This window comes from Orcinus orca, chromosome 1 (assembly GCF_937001465.1).
Source record: "Orcinus orca chromosome 1, mOrcOrc1.1, whole genome shotgun sequence".
In the NCBI taxonomy this organism is placed as follows: Eukaryota; Metazoa; Chordata; class Mammalia; order Artiodactyla; family Delphinidae; genus Orcinus; species Orcinus orca.
The window spans coordinates 169,329,849-169,352,575 of record NC_064559.1 but is presented as its reverse complement, the minus strand read 5'-3'; the positions used below and the strand labels follow the sequence as shown (position 1 = coordinate 169,352,575).

General features: G+C 37.0%; 1 protein-coding gene across 5 annotated transcripts in view; it reads left to right on the top strand.

The window, feature by feature from the left end:
• ZFYVE9 (zinc finger FYVE-type containing 9) overlaps positions 1 to 22,727 on the top strand; it is a 186,991-nt gene that overhangs the window by 32,883 nt on the left and 131,381 nt on the right. For all 5 annotated transcript variants that reach the window (XM_049699776.1, XM_004273854.4, XM_033435527.2 and 2 more), the window contains exon 2: positions 18,770 to 18,875. The gene's annotated coding sequence lies outside the window, so the exon portion shown is untranslated. The remainder of the gene's footprint in view (positions 1 to 18,769; positions 18,876 to 22,727) is intronic.

Sequence of the window (22,727 nt, the reverse complement as noted above, 5' to 3'; positions counted from 1 at the left end):
AGTCTAATGTTCAGATGTTATTAAACTAGAGTTTCTCTTTCTCTTTCTTTTATTAGCAGAAAGAGTAAGGACAATTTATAGCTCATAGGAGCATTTTTATACTTCTGCAAGTACTTCTGAATGCCAAAGAGTAGAAGTGAAGGAGGAATGTTGTTTCCAAACGTATACATACCTAGAGGTTAAGAGTCTGAGATGTGAAACCAGAATGCCTGGGTTCAAATCCTGGTTTTGCTACTGTGTGTGACTTTGTACAAGTTACTTACCTTCTTTTTGCCTCCATTTCCTTATTATTCATCCAACAAATATTTGAGTGCCTACTGTATGCCAGACACTATTCTGGATGCCAGTGATAAAACAAGGAGGATTAAGACAAAATCTCTACCTTCTTGCATATGTACATTCTGGAGGACTTAATTCTATACCTACTATTTAGGGTTCTTAAGAGAATTAAGGGTTTAATATCTCTAAAGCCCTTGGAATGAAGTCTGGTACATAGTAAGTGGACAATAAATAATATTACTATTATTCTCCCCTCTAAAATAAATAGGCATACAGAGTGTGGTTTATTAACTATTTTATGGAAGTTTTTGTCAAATACAATGACATTCAAGGATATATGAAACAATCTATTTCAGTGTATTCTTACATTTGTCCGCATTCTAGATGCTCACATACACTCTCAGTCATTGAGCTCTAGCTTGGCAGATAGTACTACACACTGTTGGCCACTGAACCTTACCATACACCATGTTGCAAAAGCTCTCAGCCTGTGAGTGTTCTACCACCATATTTTGAGTGTGCTAGATGTTGAAGTGCAAAATTTACAGTAGTTCTTTTAAGGAGTCTTGATGGAAATGCTAGAGAAATCAAGAGAGTAAAGATCAGAAAGTTATTAATGGGTAAATTGAAGGTCATCATAAACATCAATGAAGCCTGGGAGGATTGACTAATAATTGTACAGCATTTACTAGGAGAAGTTAAATGTTGTAGTTACATTTAATAATTTGTGAATTTACAAAATCGCAGCATATATTCATAGAACAAATATTTATTTACAGCCTGCTATGTGCTATGTTAAATGCTGTCAGTTCTTTGGTGAACAAAATAGTCATGGAACCTGTCCTCATATAGCTGATATTTCACAATGTTACAAAAATAATTTTAGGGTTACAAGAGAACTATGCAGGAAGCCTAGTCTGAGAGGTCAAAGGAGGTCTTCCTTGTGGAATTGAGATTTAATCAATTTAATTCAGTTCAGTCCCCTGAAGGTTGAGTGAGTTTGTATTAGCCAGGAGGAGAGAGTCATAAGAAATGAGTGGGAAACAACAATGCAAGGAGAGGGGTCAGCATCAAGAAAGAACCAGAGGTGGAAAGAACATGATACTCTTGAGGAATGGGAAGATGTCATTGTGGATGGAGAGAAGTAAATGGAAGGGAAAGTGGCAAAAGAGTAAGCTGGAGAGTTAGGCAGGGGTTAAATTTTGCAGGACCTTACAAGGTCAGAGTAACGAGTTTTGATATTATTTTAAGTGCAATGGAAAGCAATTGAAGAGTTTCAAGTTGAAGAATCACTTGATTAAATTTTTAAAATTGAGGTATTATTGACATATAACATTCTATTAGTTTCAGGTATACAGCATAATTATTTGATATTTGTATATACTAGTGTGGAATGATCACAATAAGTCTAGTTAACATCCATCACCATGTATAGTTAGAAAAAATTTTTTCATTTTGATTAAGGACTTTTAAGATCTGCTGTCTTAACAACTTTCAAATATGCAGTACAGTTTTTGGTGAAGTCTTTAGGGTTTCCTATATATAATGTCATGCCATCTGCAAACAGTGACAGTTTTACTTCTTCCTTTCCAATTTGGATGCCTTTCATTACTTTTTATTGCCTGATTGCTCTGGCTAGGCTTTCCAATACTGTGCTGAATAAAAGTGATGAGAGTGGACATCTTCGTCTTGTTCTGATCTTAAAGGAAAAGCTTTCAGTTTTTCAGCATTGAGTACGATATTAGCTATGTACTTGTTATATGTGGCCTTTATTATGTTGAGATACTTTCCCTCTATACCCACTTTTCTGAGAATTTTTATTATGAATGGGTGTTGAATTTTGTCAGATGCTTTTCTGCATCTATTGAGATGATCATATGATTTTTATCCTTCATTTTGCTAACATGGTACATCACACTGATTTGCAGTTGTTGAATCATCCTTGCATCCCTGGAATAAATCCAACTTAATCATAGTGTATGATCGTTTTAATGTATTGTTGAATTTGGTTTGCTAATATTTTGTTGAGGATTTTTGCATTTGTGTTTATCAGGGATGTTGGTCTATAATTTTCTTTTCTTCTGGTGTGTGGTCTGGTTTTGGTATCAGGGTAATGCTGGTCTCATAAAATGCATTTGGAAATGTTCCCTCTTCTATTTTTTCAGAGTTTGAGAAGGATTGGTATCCTTCTTTAAATGTGGCTGACACTGGACTTTTGTTGGGAGGTTTTTCATTACTGATTTAATCTTCTTACTAGTAATCAGCCCATTTGGATTTTCTATTTCTTCATGATTTAGTCTTGTAAGGTTGTATATTTCTAGGAATTCGTCCATTTTTTCTAGGTTGTCTGATTTGTTGGTGTATAATTGTTTATAGTAGACTCTTTTGATCCTTTCTATTTCTGTGGTATGTTGTGATGTCTCCTCTTTCATTTCTGATTCTATTTATTTGAGTCTTCTTTTTTTCTTGGTGAGTGCAGCTTAAGGTTTGTCAATTCTGTTTATCTTTTCAAAGACCCAGCTTTAGTTTCATTGATCTTTTCTATTGTCTTTTAGTGTATATTTCACTTATTTTCACTCTGATCTTTGTTATTTCCTTCCTTTTACTAACTATGGGCTATGTCTGTTCTTCATTTTCTAGTTCCTTTAGGTGTAAAGTTAAGTTGTTTATTTGAGATTTTTCTTATTTCTTGAGGTAGGCATTTATTGCTATGAACTTCCCTCTTAGAACTGTTTTTGCTGCATCCCATAAATTTTGATATGTTTTATTGCCATTTTCATTTGTCTTAAAGTATTTTTAAAGTTCTCTTTTGATTTCTTCATTAACCCCTAATTAGTTCTTTTTGAAGGTTACTTTAACTGCTGAGTGAAAATGGACTGGGGGAGATGACAAAAGTACTATGAGGAGATCATTGAAGAGATTATTTCTGTAATCCAGATATGGTATAATAGTGGCTTGGACCAAAGTCGTGGTTGTAGACAGAGAAAATGGATTTTTATCAATTTTAGGACATGACTGAATGTTGATGATGACCATTATGGAGAGGGAGGGATAGAGAATGACTATATCATGAGCATCTGGATAGTTAATGATATAGGGAACAGAGAAGAAATGGCATTGATTATTGTGAGAGTGGATGTACATATTGAATTTGAGATGTCTTTGAGACACAGAGACATTAAATAGGCACTTGTGTATATATATAGGTTTAGAACCCAGAAAAGAGGTCTGAAGTAGAGAAAAGGAAATTAGGACTTGTTAACAGGTAGTGTTTGAGGCAATGGTAGTAGATAGAATTCCCTTGGAAAATAATATAAATCAAGAAAGAAGAGAACTGAGTATAGAACTTTGAGGAATTTCAACATTTAAGATTGGCTAGGGACTTCCCTGGTGGTCCAGTGGTTAAGACTCCATGCTCGCAATGCAGGGGGCCTGGGTTTGATCCCAGGTTGGGGAACTAAGATCCCACATACCGCAACTAAGCCCACACGCTGCAACTACTGAGCCCTCGAGCTCTAGAGCCTGTGCGTCGCAACTAGAGAGCCCATGAGCCATAATGAAGATGCAGAGCAACCAAAATAAATTAAAAAAAAAAAAAGATCAGGTAAGGGTGAAGGAGTCAGGGATGAAAGTGAGAGGGTTAAGCCAAAGAAGTAGGAGAAAATCAGAAATTTTAGTGTCACATAAGTAAGTCATGGAAGAATAGTTTCATAAAGAAGGAGGATGTGATCTACCATAACTGAATGTTGCTAAGATGGGGAAAGAAGCCAGAAAAGAGTGGGGCATGCATGGGAGGTGAAGGGGAGACATTGAGAGTAGACAACTCTTTTGAGAAAATAGTCCTCTTGGGACTTCCCTGGCAGTCCAGTGGTCAAGACTCTGTGCTCCTAATGCAGGGGACACAGGTTTGCTCCCTGGTCGGGGAACTAAGATCCTGCATGCCACACAGTGTGGCCCCCCCCCCCAAAAAAAAACCCAACAGAAAATAGTTCTCTCGAGTGTGAAGGGTTAACTGTCTCAAATTCGAGGTATAGTGGAATATCCAAATGGAGAAGTATTGTATATCAGGTAGGTTAAGCTGTGGCCCTGGAATTTGAGTGAGAGGTGAGGGTTAGAGAAATCTGAGAGTCATTCACATGGAAATGGTAGTTGAAGACTTTAGAAGAAAAGGGAGCCAAAGATAAAACTGTGAGAGCACCTATAGTTAGAGATTTTCTTTGGATTGTTATTAATAAATAACATTGTAGTGTTCATAGTACAAGTAATTTGAGCATGGACTTGTTTCATCCAACTCAGTTATCCCAAGCTTTGGCTGATACAGTTCAGGTTTTGCTCTTCTTAAATTTGACATTGGTAAAAGTAAGATGCAGTGCTCTAAATACCCCCCACCCCCCACCTCCCCAAGTTGTCAAGACAGGAGCAAGCACAATATCTATTTTTACTGCAGGTGTTAAGGTACACAATTTTATTTTTGGCTAGTTTTTCATTAGTTGGTAGTTTGTACCAATATATCACTTGTAGTGACTAGATTAATGGTGAGTCATAACCCTGCTTTACACAAACTCTTGTTATTACTTTTGGTACATACAATTTGTGCTGTACAAATTATATCTCCCGATGAATCTGCTACCTAAAGTGATCTGAAAAATAAGACCCTCCCCCCAATGAATTTATCTCTTGTTTATTATCTACTGTAGATCATAGAATATCTGAGCTAGTGTCTGATCTTTGAAATTTTAGGTATGTGATTAAGGTTGAAACTCTGATTTTCATGTCATTAGTCTCAATTTATATCATTCTGTTGGGATATGTTTGTTAAGATTATTGTTGCTAGTTAAAGCAACCAGTTGGAGCTTACTTAAGGAAAAGGGGAGTGTTATAAGGATACTAGGTAATAAACTGGTTAAGTTGATTGGTTCCCCAGAATATGGTTTTATTTTGCAATACAAATTTATGTGTGTGTATGGAGCAAGAGGCAGGCAATCCTAGAATTCTGTTGGCAAAAATAATCCAATAGATATCTACTACCTAAAAATTAAAGATAAGGACTTGGGCTAATATAGTGTTAATTAGTGGTTCCAGTCATGGACAAACAATCTACTTGCTACTTTAGGAATGTTGTATATCTGAATAGTATTCCATATATACACAAATTTGTTTTTATGTCTTGAGTCTTATTACTCTAGACTTGAGAATTACGCATGTTATTTGTTTTAGTGCCAATCTCAGAATCAGTTGCTGTTCTAAAGGTTTCAGTGCATACATATATTTGATACATCTGTTATCACTTTTCCCAATATTTGTTCAACTCTGCTTTTCTTCAGTGTGTACTAGGAGAAAGCAACTACCTGGTACTAATAGCTCTTGACTGAGAATTCAGTGTTTGTGAAAGATGCCAGATTGATATCCTGGAAATTGAAACCCTCTGTGAATGTGGTGTAGCAATAATGTCAGCTTCCCACATCTTGCTTTCTTAATGTACTTTGGTCTTGATCTGCAGGAATAAAGCTCTTTTCAAAGATTATCTCATTTCTTTTTTCTGCCACTGTGAGTGAGGTTGTTTGTATTCAAAGCATGCTTTATAGGATCAGATATATTTCGCCTCTTCAGAAAGTTGAACAGTCAGGTTACTTTTTTGTTCCTGTGTTTCATTTCATTGTTCAAACTTGAATTGATTACTTAAAACCAGTGGCCCTGATGGATTATTAATTGTATAAACAAACCAGTCCTGTGGTTGGCTTTATGGTTCAAATCACATTCTGCTTTTCTTTTGTAATTCTTTCACACAAATTGCTTTTTGATGATGAATAGTAATGGCTACCACTTATTGAGCACTTAAATATGAGACCTAAGGAAGGCACTTTATATAAATACATTCTTCATTATTAAAACTATCCTGGGAAGTATAGTGTTCATACAAAGTATAAAGAAACTGAGACTCAGAAAGGTTTATTTAATTAACCTCCTCAAAGCAGCAACAGCTGTTAAATGCTAGAGCATGAATTCAAACTTGGATTTGCCAGAGTCCTGTGCTAGTGTTTTCACCAAACTCCACTGATGCTCATAAAAATGTTCATTTGAATTAAACATCAGAGAAGCAAGTCTGTTACATATTGGTAATTGTTGATTTGAAATTCTAATCCCAGTTTTTCTAGATATTCCATTGTATTTACAGATACCCTTGAATCACACCTTTTTTTTTTCTTTAAAGGTGAGTCATCAAACTAATAGAAGCTGTTTGAAGTTGTGATTAGAATAGAAAACCCTGGTAAAACATAGTTTAAGTTTGAACTTCAATATGCAAACTAATAATTTTATGTTGGCATTAATAAACTTTGAAATAGTAAGTATATTAGAGCCTTAGCAGTCTCAACACAGCTCTTGGGATCCTTCCTATGGAAAAATTTTGCAGGTGGAAGTACTTTGAAAGTTAGTCTTTTAGTTATTTTACTTTGTATCACAAGTGGTTAGTGAGCACTTACTCTGTGCCAAGCATTGTGCCATACGCACACACACACACACACACACCGGATATAGTGATCAATAAGTCAGAAGTAGTCTCTTTTCTGGAAAACATCAGTATGAGCCTGGAAAGAGGAGACAAACAGTTAAAAAAAAATCATAATTCAGCTGGTAAGTGCTGTGATAGAGGAAATGAAAGATATATGGAAAGAAGGAGCACCTGTCCTAGACCTAGAATAGAAGGGCTTCAAGGAAGATGTGATGTATAGGGTCGGATAAGGAGGATAAGCAAGAATTAGTCGAGTAATAGTGGTGGGGGCAGAATATTCCAGGCCTAAATAATAATGTGAAGGCCTGTTTTTTCCCCAATAGTTTTATTTAGATATAATTCACATATCATAAAATTGTCTCTTTTAAAGTACACATTCAGTGGTATTCAAGTATATTCACAGAGTTGTGCAACCATCACCACTGCCTAATTCCAGAACATTTTCATCACCCCAGAAAGAAACACCATATCCATTAGCACTCACTCCCTATTCCCTCCTCTCCCTGGCCCTTGGCAACCACTAATCTACTTTCTGTCTCTAAGGATTTGCCTATTCTGGACGTTTCATATAAATGGAACCATACAATATGTGGTCTTTTGTGACTGGCTTCTTTCACTTAGCATAATGTTTTCAAGGTTCATCCATATTGTAGTGTCTATCAGCATGAAGGGCTGTTTTGAGGAATGGAGATGAGCAATATTGAGAATTGAAAGTTTAGTTGATCAGGATGATCAGTGCATAGAGCAAGAATTTGAGAATAAAGACAAGGTTTCATACTAGAGAGGTAAGTAGAAACCAAATCAACAAAGCTATGTTATAGAAGTACGGACTTTATCCTAAGGGCAATAGGATACCATTGAATGGTGTTAAGTATGAAAACAATATAATCAGATTTGTGTTTTTTAGTTGTGTAGAGAATAGGCTAGATGGACACAAAATGGGGGGCAGGGAGACCAGTTAGTTTTCTTGCAAAAATCTGGGCAACAGAAAGATGTCAGTGGTGTGGGATATGGCCTGGGAATGTAGAGTAGTGGATGGATATGAGAGATTTAAAAGGCAAGATTGGCAATACTTGGTGTTAGAGTGAATGTAGAGGTGGGGGAGAAGGAGAGGAAGTATCTAGAATGGCGCTTAAGTTTTAGGATTGGTGAGCCAGGTGGATTATGATACATAGACTAATTAAGGAACTGGCTAGATAGATGAATTCCCAGGGTGTCAGTCCATAAGGAGTACTAAATTGGCACGGGGAAGTTAATGAGATGAAAAAATGAATTTACCGGAACTCTTTTCTTATTAGTAGAATACTGTATGTTGTTGGGGGGAAAACTTTGGTAAGCTTCTGGAGAAGGAGGTAAGACCCCCCTCCCTCACCTAGCTTCTTGTTTGAATAATGAGATGTTTCCTAAACTGTACTCTAAGAAGCCCAAAGGCTGTTTCATTGAGTGCGATATGTAAATTTGGAACTGGAGCTAAATAAGTCAGTAGAGGAGAAGCTGCCATCATGGTTCTTCTTTTTTGCCTGTTCATCTTCTGGTTCTTACCCTTTTTTCTAGACTATTTATATAAGATCGGGTTGAAGAGTATCAAATTACTAACCTACTGTTGCATATATCTATTGTTATATAATAATTTACACCAAAACATAGTGGCTTACAACAACAATTTAATTCTCTCTTGTGGTTCTAGGGGTTGCCTGGACTAGCTAAGAGGTTCTCTCTTAGGGTCTTCATGAAGTTGTAGTCACACAGTGGCTGGGGCTAGGGTCATCTTGAGGTTTGCTCATTCACATATGTGAAGGTTCATGGGCCAAATCACCTACATGTAGCCTTTCCCTGTAGTCTTTCTGGCATGATAACTGGATTCAAAGAGTGAGTGTCCCAAGAGAAACAGGCAGAAACTCTATTACCTTTTATGACCTAGTTTTAGAAGTTGTGTCCCTCCTGTTTTGCTCTATTAGTTGAAGTAGTCGTGAAGTTTTGCCCAGCTTTAGAGGAAGGGGACATAGAGTTTACCACTCTTGTAAGAAGATCATGTGGGATGGGAGGTACTGCAGCAGACATCTTGGGGTTTTTTGTTTGTTTGTTTGGCTGTGCTACATGGCTTGTGGGATCTCAGTTCCCTGACCAGGGATCGAACACAGGCTCTTGGCAGTGAAAGCGTGGAGTCTTAACCACTGGACCACCAGGGAATTCCTCATCTTTGGAAATATAATCTGCCTTACCTACCTTGAGAGCCCTGCCCAGACTAGGATAGGAAACCAAGAAAGAGGACTTTGGGATTTTGAAGCAATTTTGTATATATTGAGTTTAACTCTTTGTCATACTTCTTGGTGGAAATGCTATTAAGAAGTTTGTTTACTAAGCAGATACTGAATTTGTTCTGTGGTGAATAGTTTTAATTAGAGACAAGACCAGAAACATTATTTAACTGAGGATATTTTCTAGTTTATTCTTTTTCTTTTTTTAAACCTGTGGCCAGGATTTTGGAAATTATTACCTTAATAAATGTCTTCTGTTGTAAACAAGCCCACATCAGAGATTCCTATAAATTGCTTGTATTTTAAATATCATCTTTATTCTTGTCATTTTTCCTTATAGGTTTATTTTTTAAGAATATCTTGGTTTCTTAATTTTAGATGATTCTTCTTTCACTTTCCCCATATTATAATTAAAATTTTAATTCTCTTTTTACACCCCAGGGAGATAATCTTTTAAAATACTTGTCTTTCCTATTTCCTTCCTTTTTCAGTTTTCATATTTGAAAGTAAAAATTTAAGTAGCTTGGGTTTTTATTAATTGAAATTCATGGATGCTCAATTCTCTTTTCTTTTATTAACAAATAATATACATTCATCCTAAGAAAAATTAGTACTATAGGTAAGCTTGACTAAAATGTAAACCACCCAAACATTATTGAGACTCTCTATTATATTTTAGTGTATATATTTTTAAAGACTTTTAAGTCTTTCTGCAAATATGGAGTCTTACATTTGTACAACATTTTGTAAATTGATACTTCCATTTGACATTTAGATTTTTCTCACTATTTACTGTTTTAAACATCAATCTAACAGTTAACTTGTTTTACATCTTTTGTATTTATCTAATTGTTTCCTTAAGATAAATCTCCAGAAGGGTAATTATTATTTTAAAGGGCCTGTATTTGAATAATAATGATAACATTTCCCAATTATTTAAATCCTTGTCACTTTTTCTCTCTCCTACTAGAAAATTTCTGTTTTTTGCTTCTCTCTTGTATTTGCTTACTGTCCTTCTCTCCTACAACACACACACATTCACAAATATTTATTTCTTAGGGAAGAAGAAATCTTCATCATGAGGTTGATTACTTAAGTATGAACTTTATTAGTTTCATTCAATTTACTTCTTCATGAGACATTTGTTGAACACTGTGTGCTATACCCTGGGTTAAAGAGCATGAAGGCATAGCCCTGATCTCAGTGAAACGGTCCAATGGGGAAGACAAACAGGATTACCCATAATGTAAATTCATTTGGTCTCTGCTGCCATTAGTAGAGAGATGCATGACAGGAACATAAAACATGACTCTTTTAAAACAGTCTGTAGAGAATTGAGGAAGGCTTCCGAGGTTGAGGTGAGAATGAGTTGAACCTTGGTAACGCAAGTTAGGCAAATAAAAAGTAGTTCAGGGGCTTCTCTGGTGGCACAGTGGTTGAGAGTCCGCCTGCCGATGCAGGGGACACGAGTTCGTGCCCCGGTCTGGGAAGATCCCACATGCCGCGGAGCGGCTGGGCCCGTGAGCCATGGCCGCTGAGCCTGCGCGTCCGGAGCCTGTGCTCCGCAACGGGAGAGGCCACAACAGTGAGAGGCCCGCGTACCGCAAAAAAAAGGGAAAAAAAAAAAAAAAAAAAAGTAGTTCAACATAGGTACAGAACATGCAATGATAGAGAAGCATGGCAGAGCATCTCACAAGAAATATTAGTAGTTTGGTATGATTGGAGCTTTAGAAAGTAGTGGGAGAACAGGTTGGAAAACAAGTTCTGAAGGGATCTCTATGCCATGCTAAAAAACTACACTTCATTCTGGGGGAAAGGAGGAAGGGGATCCATTTAGTTAGCTAGGAAAGCACAATCAGTCTGGGTAGTATATGTAGTAGCAAATGACGACCCATCATTGTGACCTCCAGAGATATGTCCATTAAATAGGTGAGATGGGGAGCTAGTTAAGGATTTTTAAGCAGAAGAATAACATGATCTGATTTTCTTTTAGAAAGCTATTTTGGTAAGCCTACGAAAGGATATATTTTCTAGACCAAAAGAGACAGTGACATTAGTTTGGAAACTATATTGAACCAATCTGGGAGATAACTAATGAGGGCCTAAACTAAGGCAGATGTAGTAGAAATAAAAGGAGGGGGATAAAATTAGAAGCTATTTATTTGGAATCCTTGCCATGGGAGTGTGTTATATGCTATACTTAATGAAATCATCCCACGTATTTTTAATACCTACTATATGACAAGCACTGTGCTGAGGTATTGGGATAAAGGGATGAATAAAAGGGGTTTCCTGCCTTGCGTGGTGTATTATTTAGCGGCGTGCAACAGATTTATAAAGGGAGAAGCTACCATGTAATGTGAAAAGTGTTGTTGATATAAATGTACTGTGAGAACATAGAGAACATAGTGATTGTTAATTTCACATTGGGAGGTGACATTGAGCAGAATACTGAAGGAGTTCTTTTTTTTCTATGTATCTTGAACTGTATTTAAGGCATTTTATACTGTATTTTATGTTGTATATCTGTCCATTTACTGAATTTCTTTTGTTCCTTCCAAAAAAGCAATTCCATGATGCCAAAAGTCAGTGCACTAATATTTGCATTATAGGGATCCCAGAAGGAGAAGAGAGAGAGAAAAGGCCTGAGAACATATCTGAAAACATAGTAGTTGAAAACTTCCCTAACCTGGGAAAGGAAACAGTCACCCAAGTCCAAGAAGCACAGGGTCCCATACAGGATGAACCCAAAGAGGAACACACCAAGACACATTGTAATTAAAATGACAAAGATAAAGAGAGAATATTAAAAGCAGCAAGAGAAAAGCAACAAATAACATACGAGGGAACTCCCAATAAGGCTCTCAGTTTCAGCAGAAACTCTATAGGCCAGAGGGGAGTGGCACAATATATTCAAAGTGATGAAATGGAAAAGCTTAAAATCAATAATACTCTACCCAGAGAGATCAAAGGCTTTACAGACAAGCGAAAGCTAAAAGAGTTCAGCACCACCAAACCAGCTTTACAACAAATGTTAAAGAAACTTCTCTAGGCAAAAAAGAAAAGGATATAATTAAAAACAAGAAAATTACAAAATGAAAAAACTTACCAGCAAAGGCAAACATACAGTAAAGGTAGTATATCATCCACACACAAAGCTAGTCAGGAGGTTAAAAACAAAAGTAGTAAAATCATGTATATCCTCAGTAACAGTTAAGGTATACACAAATCAACTGGATGTAAACTATGATATCAAAAACAGTAATTGTGAAGGGAGGAAAATACAAATGCACAGTTTTTACAGTGCATTTGAAATTAAGAGATCAGCAACTTAAAACAAGCATGTATATATAGACTGCTATACAAAAACCTCATGGTAACCGTAAACCAAAAATCTATAATAGATACAAAAAAAAGAAAAAGGAATTCAAACATAACACTAAAGAAAGTTATCAAATCACAAGAGAAGAGAAGAAGAAAGTGAATAAATCAAAAAACGAATCCAAAACAACAAAATGGCAATAAGAACGTACATATTGATAATTACCTTAAATATAAATGGACTAAATGCTCCAACCAAAATACATAGGCTGGCTGAATGGATACAAAAACAGGACTCATATATGCTGCCTACAAGAGACTCCTTTCAGATCAAGAGCCCCATACAGACTGAAAGTGAGGGGATGGAAAAAGGTGTTCCATGCCAATGGAAATCAGAAGAAAGCTGGAGTAGCAATACTTATATCAGACAAAAGAGACTTTAAACTGAAGACTATTACAAGAGACAAAGAAGGACACTTCATAATGATCAAGGGGTCAATCCAAGAAGAAGATATAACAATTGTAAATATATATGTACCCAACATAGGGAGCACCTCAATATATAAGGCAAATGTTAACAGACATAAAAAGGGAAATTGACAGTGACACAATAATAGTGGGGAACTTTAAGATCCCACTTACATCAGTTGATAGATCATCCAGACAGAAAATCAGTAGGGAAACACAGGCCTTAAAATGACACATTAAACCAAATGGACTTAATTGATATGTATAGAGGATTCCATCTGAATGCAGCAGAATACACATTCTTTTCAAGTGCACATGGAACATTCTGCAGGATAGATCACATGCCAGGCCATAAAATAAACCTTGGTCAATTTAAGGAAATTGAAATCATATCAAGCACCTCTTCTGACAAGAGTGCTCTGAGACTAGAAATCAACTACAAGAAAAAAACTGTAAAAAACACAAACACATGGCGGCTGAACAATATGCTACTAAACAACCAGTGGATCACTGAAGAAATCAAAGAGGAAATCAAAAAATACCTAGGGACAGATGAAAACACAGTGATCCAAAACCTATGGGATGCAGCAAAAGCAGTTCTAAGAAGGAAGTTTATAGTTACACAAGCTTACCTTAGGAAACAAGAAAAAAATCTCAAATAAACGACATAACATTACACCTAAAGCAACTAGAGAAAGAAGAATAAACAGAACCTGAAGTTAGTAGAATGAAAGAAATCAAGATCAGAACAGAAATAAATGAAATAGAGACTAAGAAAACACTAGAAAAGATCACTGAAACTAAAAGCTGGTTCTTTGAAAAGATAAACAGAATTGATAAACCTTTAGCCAGACGCAGCAAGAAAAAAAAAGGGAGAGGGCCCAAATCAATAAAATCAGAAATGAAAAAGGAGAAGTTACAACCGACACTACAGAAATACAAAGGATCATAAAAGATTACTATGAACAACTATATGCCAATAAAGTGGACAACCTAGAAGAAATGGACAAATTCTTAGAAAGGTACAATCTCCCAAGGCTGAACCAGGAAGAAATAGAAAATATGAACAGACCAATTGCCAGTACTGAAATTGGATCAGTAATTTTAAAACTCCCAACAAACAAAAGTCCAGAACCAGATGGCTTCACAGGTGAATTCTACCAAACATTTAGAGAAGAATTGACATCTCTCCTTCTGAAACTATTCCAAAAAAGTGCAGAGGAAGGAACCCTTGCAAACTCATTCTGTGAGTTTACCATCACCCTGATACCCAAACCAGACAAAGATATAAGAAAAAAAGAAAATTACAGGCCAATATCACTATGACGAACATAGATGCAAAAATCCTCAACAAAATGCTGGCAAACCAAATCCAACAATACATTAAAAGGATCATACACCATGATCAAGTGGGATTCATCCTAGTGATGCAAGGATTTTTTAATATCTGAAAATCAATTGGTGTAATACAACACATTAACAAATTGAAGAATAAAAAGCATATAATCATTTCAGTAGACACAGAAAAATCTTTTGATAAAATTCAACATTCATTTGTGATAAAAACTCTCCAGAAACAGGCACAGAGGGAACATATTTCAACATAATAAGTCAATATATGACAAACCCACAGCTAACATTATACTGAATGGTGAAAAGCTGAAAGCATTTCCTCTAAGATCAGAAACAAGATGAGGATGCCCAGTCTCGCCACTCTTATTCAACATAGTTTTGGAAGTCCTACCCACAGCAATCAGAGAAGAAAAAGAAGTAAAAGGAATAGAAAATGGAAAGAAAGACATAAAACTGCCACTGTTTTCAGATGACATGATACTATACATAGAAAATCCTAAAAACACCACCAGAAAACTACTAGAGTTGATGAACGAATTCAGTAAAGTTGCAGGATGCAAAATTAATACACAGAAATCTGATGCATTTCTATACACTAACAGCGAAATAGCAGAAAGAAAAATTAAGGAAACAATCCCATTTATTATCACATCAAAGAGAATAAAATACCTAGGAATAAACCTCCCTAAGGGAGGCAAAAGACCTGTACTCCAAAAACTATTACGGTGCTGATGAAAGAAATTGAAGACAGCATAAACAGATGGAAAGATATATTGTGTTCTGGGATTGGAAGAATCAATATTGTTACAATGATCATACCACCCAAGGCAATCTACAGGTTCAGTGCAATCCCTATCAAAATACCAATGGCATTTTTCACAGAAGTAAAACAAATAATTTTAAAATTTATATGGAAACACAAAAGAATACTTCTTGAAATAGTCAAACAATCTTGAGAAAGAAGAATGAAGCTGGAGGAATCAGCCTCCCTGACTTCAGACTATATACTACAAAGCTACAGTAATCAAAACAGTAGGCACTGGCACAAAAACAGACCTATAGATCAGTGGAAGAAGATGGATAGCCCAGAAATAAACCCATGCAGTTATGGTCAGTTAATCTATGACAGAGGAGGCAAGAATGTACAGTGGAAAAGGCAGTCTCTTCAATAAATGGTGCTGGGAATACTGGACAGCTACATGTAAAATAATGAAATTAGAACATTCACTAACACCATATACAAAAATAAACTTAAAATGGATTAAAGACCTAAATGCAAGACTGGTTACTATATAACTCCTAGAGAAAAACATAGGCAGAGCACTCTTTGGACATAAATCACAGCAATATTTTTTTTGGATGTCTCCTCAAGTAAAGGAAACAAAAGTAAACAAATGGGATCTAATTAAACTTAAAAGCTTTGGCACAGCAAGGGAAACCACCAACAAAATGAAAAGACAGCCTACTGAATGGGAGAAATATAAACAGCTCATACAACTCAACAGCAGAAAGACAAACAACCTGATTAAAAAATGGGCAGAAGAATTGAATAGACATTTTCCAAAGTGGAAATACAGATGGCCAACAGGCACATGAAAAGATTCTCAGCATCACTAATCATCAGAGAAATGCAAATTGAAACCATAATGTGATATCACCTCACACTTGTCAGAATGGCTATCATTGAAAAGAACACAAATAATATGTGTTGGAGAGGGTGTAGAGAAAAAGGAACCCTCCTACACTGTTGGTGGGAATGTAAATTGGTGCAGCCACTGTGGAAAACAGCATGGAGATTTCTCAAAGAACTAAAAATAAAACTTCCGTATGACTCAGCAGTTCTCCTGGTTATATATCTGAAAAAGCCAAAAACACTAATTTGAAAAGATACATGCTCCTCAGTGTTCACAGCAGTGTTATTTATAATTGCCAAGGTATGGAAGCAACCTAAGTGTCCAGCAATAGATGAATGCATAAAGAAGATGTGGTATAGACATACAATGGAATACTACACTACTCAGCCATTAAAAAGAATGAAATTTTGCCATTTACAGCAGCGTGGATGGACTTGGAGGGCGTTATGCTAAGTGAAATAAGTCAGACAGAGAAATACAGATATTATATGATATCACTTATATGTGGAATCTCAGAAATACAGCAAACTAGCACATATAACGAAAAAGAAGCAGATTCCCAGATATAGAGAACAAACTTGTGGTTACCAGTGGAGAGAGAGACAGGGGAACTATAGGGGTCAGGGAGTGGGAGGTACATACTGTTGGATGTAAGGTAGGCTCAAGGATGTATTGTGCAACGTAGGGAATACAGCCGATAGTTTGTAATAACTGTAAATGGAAAGTAAGCTTTAAAAATTGTATAACATTTTTTTAATTAAAAAAATTTAAAAATAAGCTATAAAGGAAAAAGTAAAGAAAGGTTTTAGAACAAAGAAGCTGTAAAGTGCTTGCCTGCAGAGGGAGACGTGATGAGAAGGAAGTCTTTACCCCCCACAGAACCTTAGAGAGTCTTGTGATGTGGAGGCTCTAGGGATCTCTAAAGTCTTAGTTGAGGTGGGGTGTTGAAAACGGAGATTGTTTGCTACGAGTGGTTTAATTTTGCAGGTATTCTACCTTATCTTTTTTAGTCAAGTGACTTTCCTCATTGTCCTGCAGGAGACTAGAGGGTTATTTTCTGGTAGAAATGGATTATGAAAGCTTTGAATTGAGGAATTCCAGGCATATCCGAAGGTGAAGATGAGGTACAGGGTTGAAAGTAGATTAACTAAGGAAAATGTAGTGTGAAGTCATAAATGTGAAGTTGAGAGGAGTCACCGTCTTTTTTTTGTTTGTTTGTTTTTGTGGTACGTGGGCCTCTCACTCTTCTGGCCTCTCCCATTGTGGAGCACAGGCTCCGGACGCGCAGGCTCAGCGGCCATGGCTCACGGGCCCAGCTGCTCGGCGGCATGTGGGATCTTCCCGGACCGGGGCACGAACCCGTGTCCCCTGCATCGGCAGGCGGACTCTCAACCACTGCGCCACCAGGGAAGCCCCGAGTCACCGTCTTTTATGATTCTCCTTTAGCCACACTTAAGCTGCTTAGGGGAATGTATGGAGTAGGTAGACAGTTGGAGTTAACCGGGTTTGAGACTTTCCCAGCTGAGGCTAGAAGGTCAAAGGGATCTAATTCCAGAAGGAAGACCTATGATTTTTGAGACAGTTACATAATATTATTGGACTTGCCTCACACGTTAAAATAGACACACATACTCAGAATTTGAATTTGAATTTATAGGGTTTATTTTATTTGTTTATAAAACTCTTTAATTGGCTAGATATGAGAGGTATTACTTTGACCTCATTCTCATTTTGACCTTGGAATTTCTATCCCATACAGCCCTCTTTCATACTTCTGATATGATTTAGTCCTTTATTTGATAGATGTTAAGTCTGTTTCTTAGCATCAACAGCACTTCTCATTTAGAGTGTATAGCATGTACATATTTTTTCAGGTTCTCAAGACAGGAAAATCTTTCATCAGTGATTTCCATTCCATATTTTTTATTGTTCTCTGAAAACTTGAATTTCCAGCCTTTTAGAATATTTGCTTATTATTTTAATAAGCACATCATTTTCACATCAGATAGAATTACATTTGTAATAATGTCAGGAAACATATTTTTTTAGTGCCTCAGTTTATCTTTAAAATTAAGTGATGTTTGGATTTCCCTGGTGGTCCAGTGGTTAGGACTTTGCCTTCCAATGCAGGTGGTGCAGTTTCAATCCCTGGTCGGGGAGCTAAGATCCCAGGCCAAAAAAAACTGAAACATTAAGCAGAAGCAATATTGTAACAAATTCAATAAAGACTTTAAAAATGGTCCACATCAAAAACTAAATCTTTAAAAAAAAATTAAGTGATGTTTATTAGATCATGTCTGAGATACTCTCCTGTTTTGAAAATGCTGTGATTGTAGGTTAGATACTTTATACAGATAATATGAGATACTTAGTTTTATTCTGATTAGTTTCAACTGCTAATCCATTGCTTCTAAGCAGTGGAGGAGGGCTGAAATCATAAGGGACTCCATTTGGAGGAAAAACAGTTGTTTGGCAATAAAAAGTCCCAGCAGGAATCTTTTGGATCTCAATTTAAGAATTCTGTATGTGTAGAAAAAAAAATCACACTAACAGAGGCCATTCTTGTGAAGCAGCAATTTTGTTAGCTTTGGATTCTTGGAGGGCCTATTGAAATATAAATAAGTAGTATTTTTATGAATTAACAGAGTCATTGGATAGAAAATGCCTCTGCCTTTGATCTTTCACTTTGTATTACTCATTGAAAATAAGAAGTGTGCAGAAATTCTTAACTGTTCATTGAAATGTTTAAATTTGGGCCTTCTTAGACAATATAATGTGTGTGCTACTGCATTCCATGCTGGCCAGGTCTTTGAATCTGAAGGTATAATTGTAATTTATTGTTTAAGTCCCATAGCTTTTATTTGTCTGGCTATGATAGATTGATATGAAGAACATCAGGGCTTATTGCTTTAGGAAATGTAATGAGCAATGTGTTTTTTCTTTAGCATCAAACAGAGCATACTGAAACAGCAGGACTGGCTGGTGGTGCAGCAAGCATCATGAGTAAGCACAGAGAAGTCTGTTCCTTATCACGTGTGTAAGGGAAAAAAGGTAAGAAAACCAATGATCTTGTTTCTCTTAAGAGAGATTGAACTTGAGAAAACAGATCTATAGAAAATAATGCTCATGTATATATATGCTGCTTGCTTCATTTATAACATTGTTCCTTATTAAATCAGGAATATTGTTTTTTTAAAAAAAGATTTGACTTAAGTCCAGAAAAAAAGGATATTTTAAAATTCCTGTTGACTTATGTCAAAATGCTAATTTCTCTACTAGTACTTGGCTTCTCCCTTTTAGAGTCAGCTTCTACCTTGAGCATAGAAAGGTAATTTCAGCATGAAAAAGAACATGGACTTGAGCAATATTGTTAGGAGAAAATAGTGGTATATTTACCCAGTTAATGTCATTAATATTTCTTAGTCAATCACGCAAGAGCTAAGCAGTGAAATCTTATTTTAGAGTGAGGAATCAGAAATACAGATTCAATTATTTTATTTTGTATGTTTAGACTAGTTGTGATGAGCAGTCATTTCCAGCAGAAAATTAGAAGTATTTTATTAATTCTTATAGAGCAAGACTCCTTAATCATTGACTTTTTCCTGACTAGGAATCTTCTTTGCTTTCTTTCAAGTATTATGATTATTTAAGGGGTAGAAAATGGTGGTGGGAGGGGAGGGTGTGCGAGTGAGATTGGTTTCAGAAACTGATTATGCCATTCACTCATGGAGTGTTGCATGCTCTGCTGAGTTCTCTGATTTTCCACGTAAGCTTCGAGGATAGAGGCCTGGGCCTTACAGTGTGTGGCAAGAGACTGAGTTCCTAAGCACTTAGCCGTAGTACCTTCCTCACCAGAACTTCTGGGCTTGCAGTTGGCAAGGTATTTCTCATCCCCTAGCTTTCTCACATGTGAGTGTGAGAGGGAGTGCCTTTGCCTTCATCTGGCAAAATCTTATTCTTCAGGCATCTCCTCTTTAGGAAGTTTTCAACCCACTGCAAAGACTATCAGTAATAATAAATAATAATTATTGGAGTATTTGTTACAGTAGCCTACCCTACCCCAAATAATATACTGCTGCCTCAGTCTGATTTGGATTTACTTCTTCTTTGGCTCCATAGTACCCAGTGCATATATCATTTAGTACATACCACAGTGTTTCATATTTTAAGTTTACTCATCCATCTTCTATGAAACATTGGGCACCTTTAGGTCAAAGACATTGTCTTAGTTGTCATTGTAAAGTAATGACTAAGACAGTACGTGGTACATAGTAGTTGCTCAATAATGTTTTATGTATGAATGCACACATGTTCATTGTAAGTAGTATATGGTATAAAGAGGAAGTAACAGTGAAGGAGATATACAAGGAACAATCAGATAAGTGCTGTAAAAGTCACACCCTTAAGACTGAGATTCAAGACAGTGTCTAAAAGGACTCTGGTCAGTAGAATAAAAAAGAAGAGATTCTCAGGAAGAAACTGTATTGAATTAAGTAATTGTATTCCTCTTTGAGATGTACCATTGACCCTTGAACAACGTGCAGGTTAGGGGCACTGACTACTCTGTGCAGTGGAAAATCTGCATATCACTTATAATCAGCCCTCCATATACGTGGTTCTTCCATATCCGAGGTTCTGCATCCATAGATTCAACCAGCTGTGCATCATGTAGTACTGTAATATTTACTATGGAAAAAATCCATATATAGATAGACCCATGCAGTTCAAACCCATGTTGTTCAAGGGTCAACGGTATATATATGATATTTAGTGACTTCTATTTTGAATAAGAGTTGCATGCTTCTCTAAGGCAGGTAACGAATCCTGACATAAGATTTAAATCTTCAGAGAGGGAACTTCCCTGGTGGCACAGTGGATAAGACTCTGTGCTTCCAATGCAGGGGACCTGGGTTCGATCCCTGGTCAGGGAACTAGATCCTGCATGCATGCTGCAACTAAGAGTTCGCATGCCGCAACTAAGGAACCCACGTGCTGCAACTAAGGAGCCGGCGAGCCACCACTAAGAAGCCTGCAAGCTGCAACTAAGGAGCCTGCCTGCTGCAACTAAGATCCAGTGCAACCAAATGAGTAAATTAAGAAAAAAAAAATTCTTGGAGCGGTCCAACTTTTACAGTGAGAAGACTGCTCCTCTCCCATGTTCTTGGGAGACCACAGGTTTTTCTTGGAAAATGAAACTTAAGAGGATCAACACTTGGGGACATTAGACATAACAGATACCAAGGGATGAGGCAGCAAAGTAAATGCAGGAGGATAAGGGGAAATCCTATATATTAAAGTGAGATCCTTCCCCTCACCCGTTCCTCTACTCTTCTTTCAGACGGTGATTACATCTCTGGTGTTACATCTCTACACCCCCTTACAGGAGATTATAAGACTGTTTTCTGGAGTCCAAAGAAAAGACCTACATATACTGACATTCGGAGGTCTCCCAATGAAATAGCTGTGTTCCCACCCAATCACCATGCAGTGGAAGCCTCCCAGTTGAGAAGCCACACATGCAGAGCTTCCAGTTGGCTTTTAGTACTTCATTTGTTCAATGTTAGGCATTTGGGGAAAGCGTCCAGTGTGAAGACAGAGATCAAAACACAAAACAGGAACTTGGAGGAAATAATATTGAAAACAGAAGGAGGTTTGGGGAAAAAAAAAAAACAGACTAAATTATAGGTAATTAGAATGGTAAGAAAAAAATTATATCCATGAAATAAGCTCAAGATGTCATAAAAAGGATCAGAAAGAGAAAGTGCCCTGGAAATTAAAAATATGATAGTTTTTGTGCATTTAATGTTTTTTTAAAAAACGATCTCAAGTTTATAGACAGTTTGCAAGTATAGTACAGAGGTCTTTTTTCTCTGAACCATTTGAGAGTAAGTTGCTAGCTGCATCCCCTACCACCTTTGAAACTGTGTTTCCTACAAAAAAGGACATTCGCCTACATGACCACAATACAGCCATCAAATCAGGGAATGAGCATTGATGCATTACCACCATCTAATTATCACACCTTATTCAAGTTTTGCCAGATGTACAAATAATGTCCTTTATGTCAAGAGCACCGAGTTTAGAATCACATGTTGCATTTAGTTGGGAGACCAGCCAGTGTCCCATGCAGTTTCAATCCACCCTACCCACTCTGTTTTGGGAGTAAACAAGGGTGTGTACGCTCATCTTGGGCTTCCCACAGCCCTCCTGTTAGTCCCACCAGCCCTCCAACCAGCTAAGGGGACTTGTCTTCCTGGTGTTGGACCCCAGGGCTGGGGCTCCCAATATGTGGCTCAAACCACTCACTCCCCAGGGAGGTTCTCCACCCATGAAATCCCCCTCCTCTTCTGAGTCCCCTCCCAGGGGCATAGGTCCCAACCTGATCACTTTTCTTCCCTTCCTGCCTGATTCCACGTGGATCTTTCTTACAGCCTTGGTTGTATAAAGGTCTTTCTGCCAGTCTCCAGTTAGTTTTCAGTGAGAATTATTCCACATGCAGATGTATTTTTGATGTGTTTGTGTGGGGAGGCAAGTTCCACTGTTCTCCTAGTCTACCATCTTGATCTCTCTCTCTTCAATAGACTTTATTTTTTTTAGAGCAGTTTTAGGTTCAGAGAAAAATTGAGCAAGAAGTACAGGGAGTTTCTGTACACCTCCTGTCCCCGCCGCCCCCCAGTCCTCCCACAGTCTCCCCTAGTATGGGCATTGCTGTGTCCTCTTCATTGCAATCTGTCAGGGAGCATGGATTTTTGTTTGTCCTATTACTGATGGTGTTCACTTTGATCACTTGTGTAACGTGGCATCTGCCAGGATTTGCCTCTGAAGTTACTCTTTGTTTTTTTTTGTAATTAGTAAGTATTTTTGTGGAGAGGAACTTTGAAACTATTTAAATATCCCATTCCT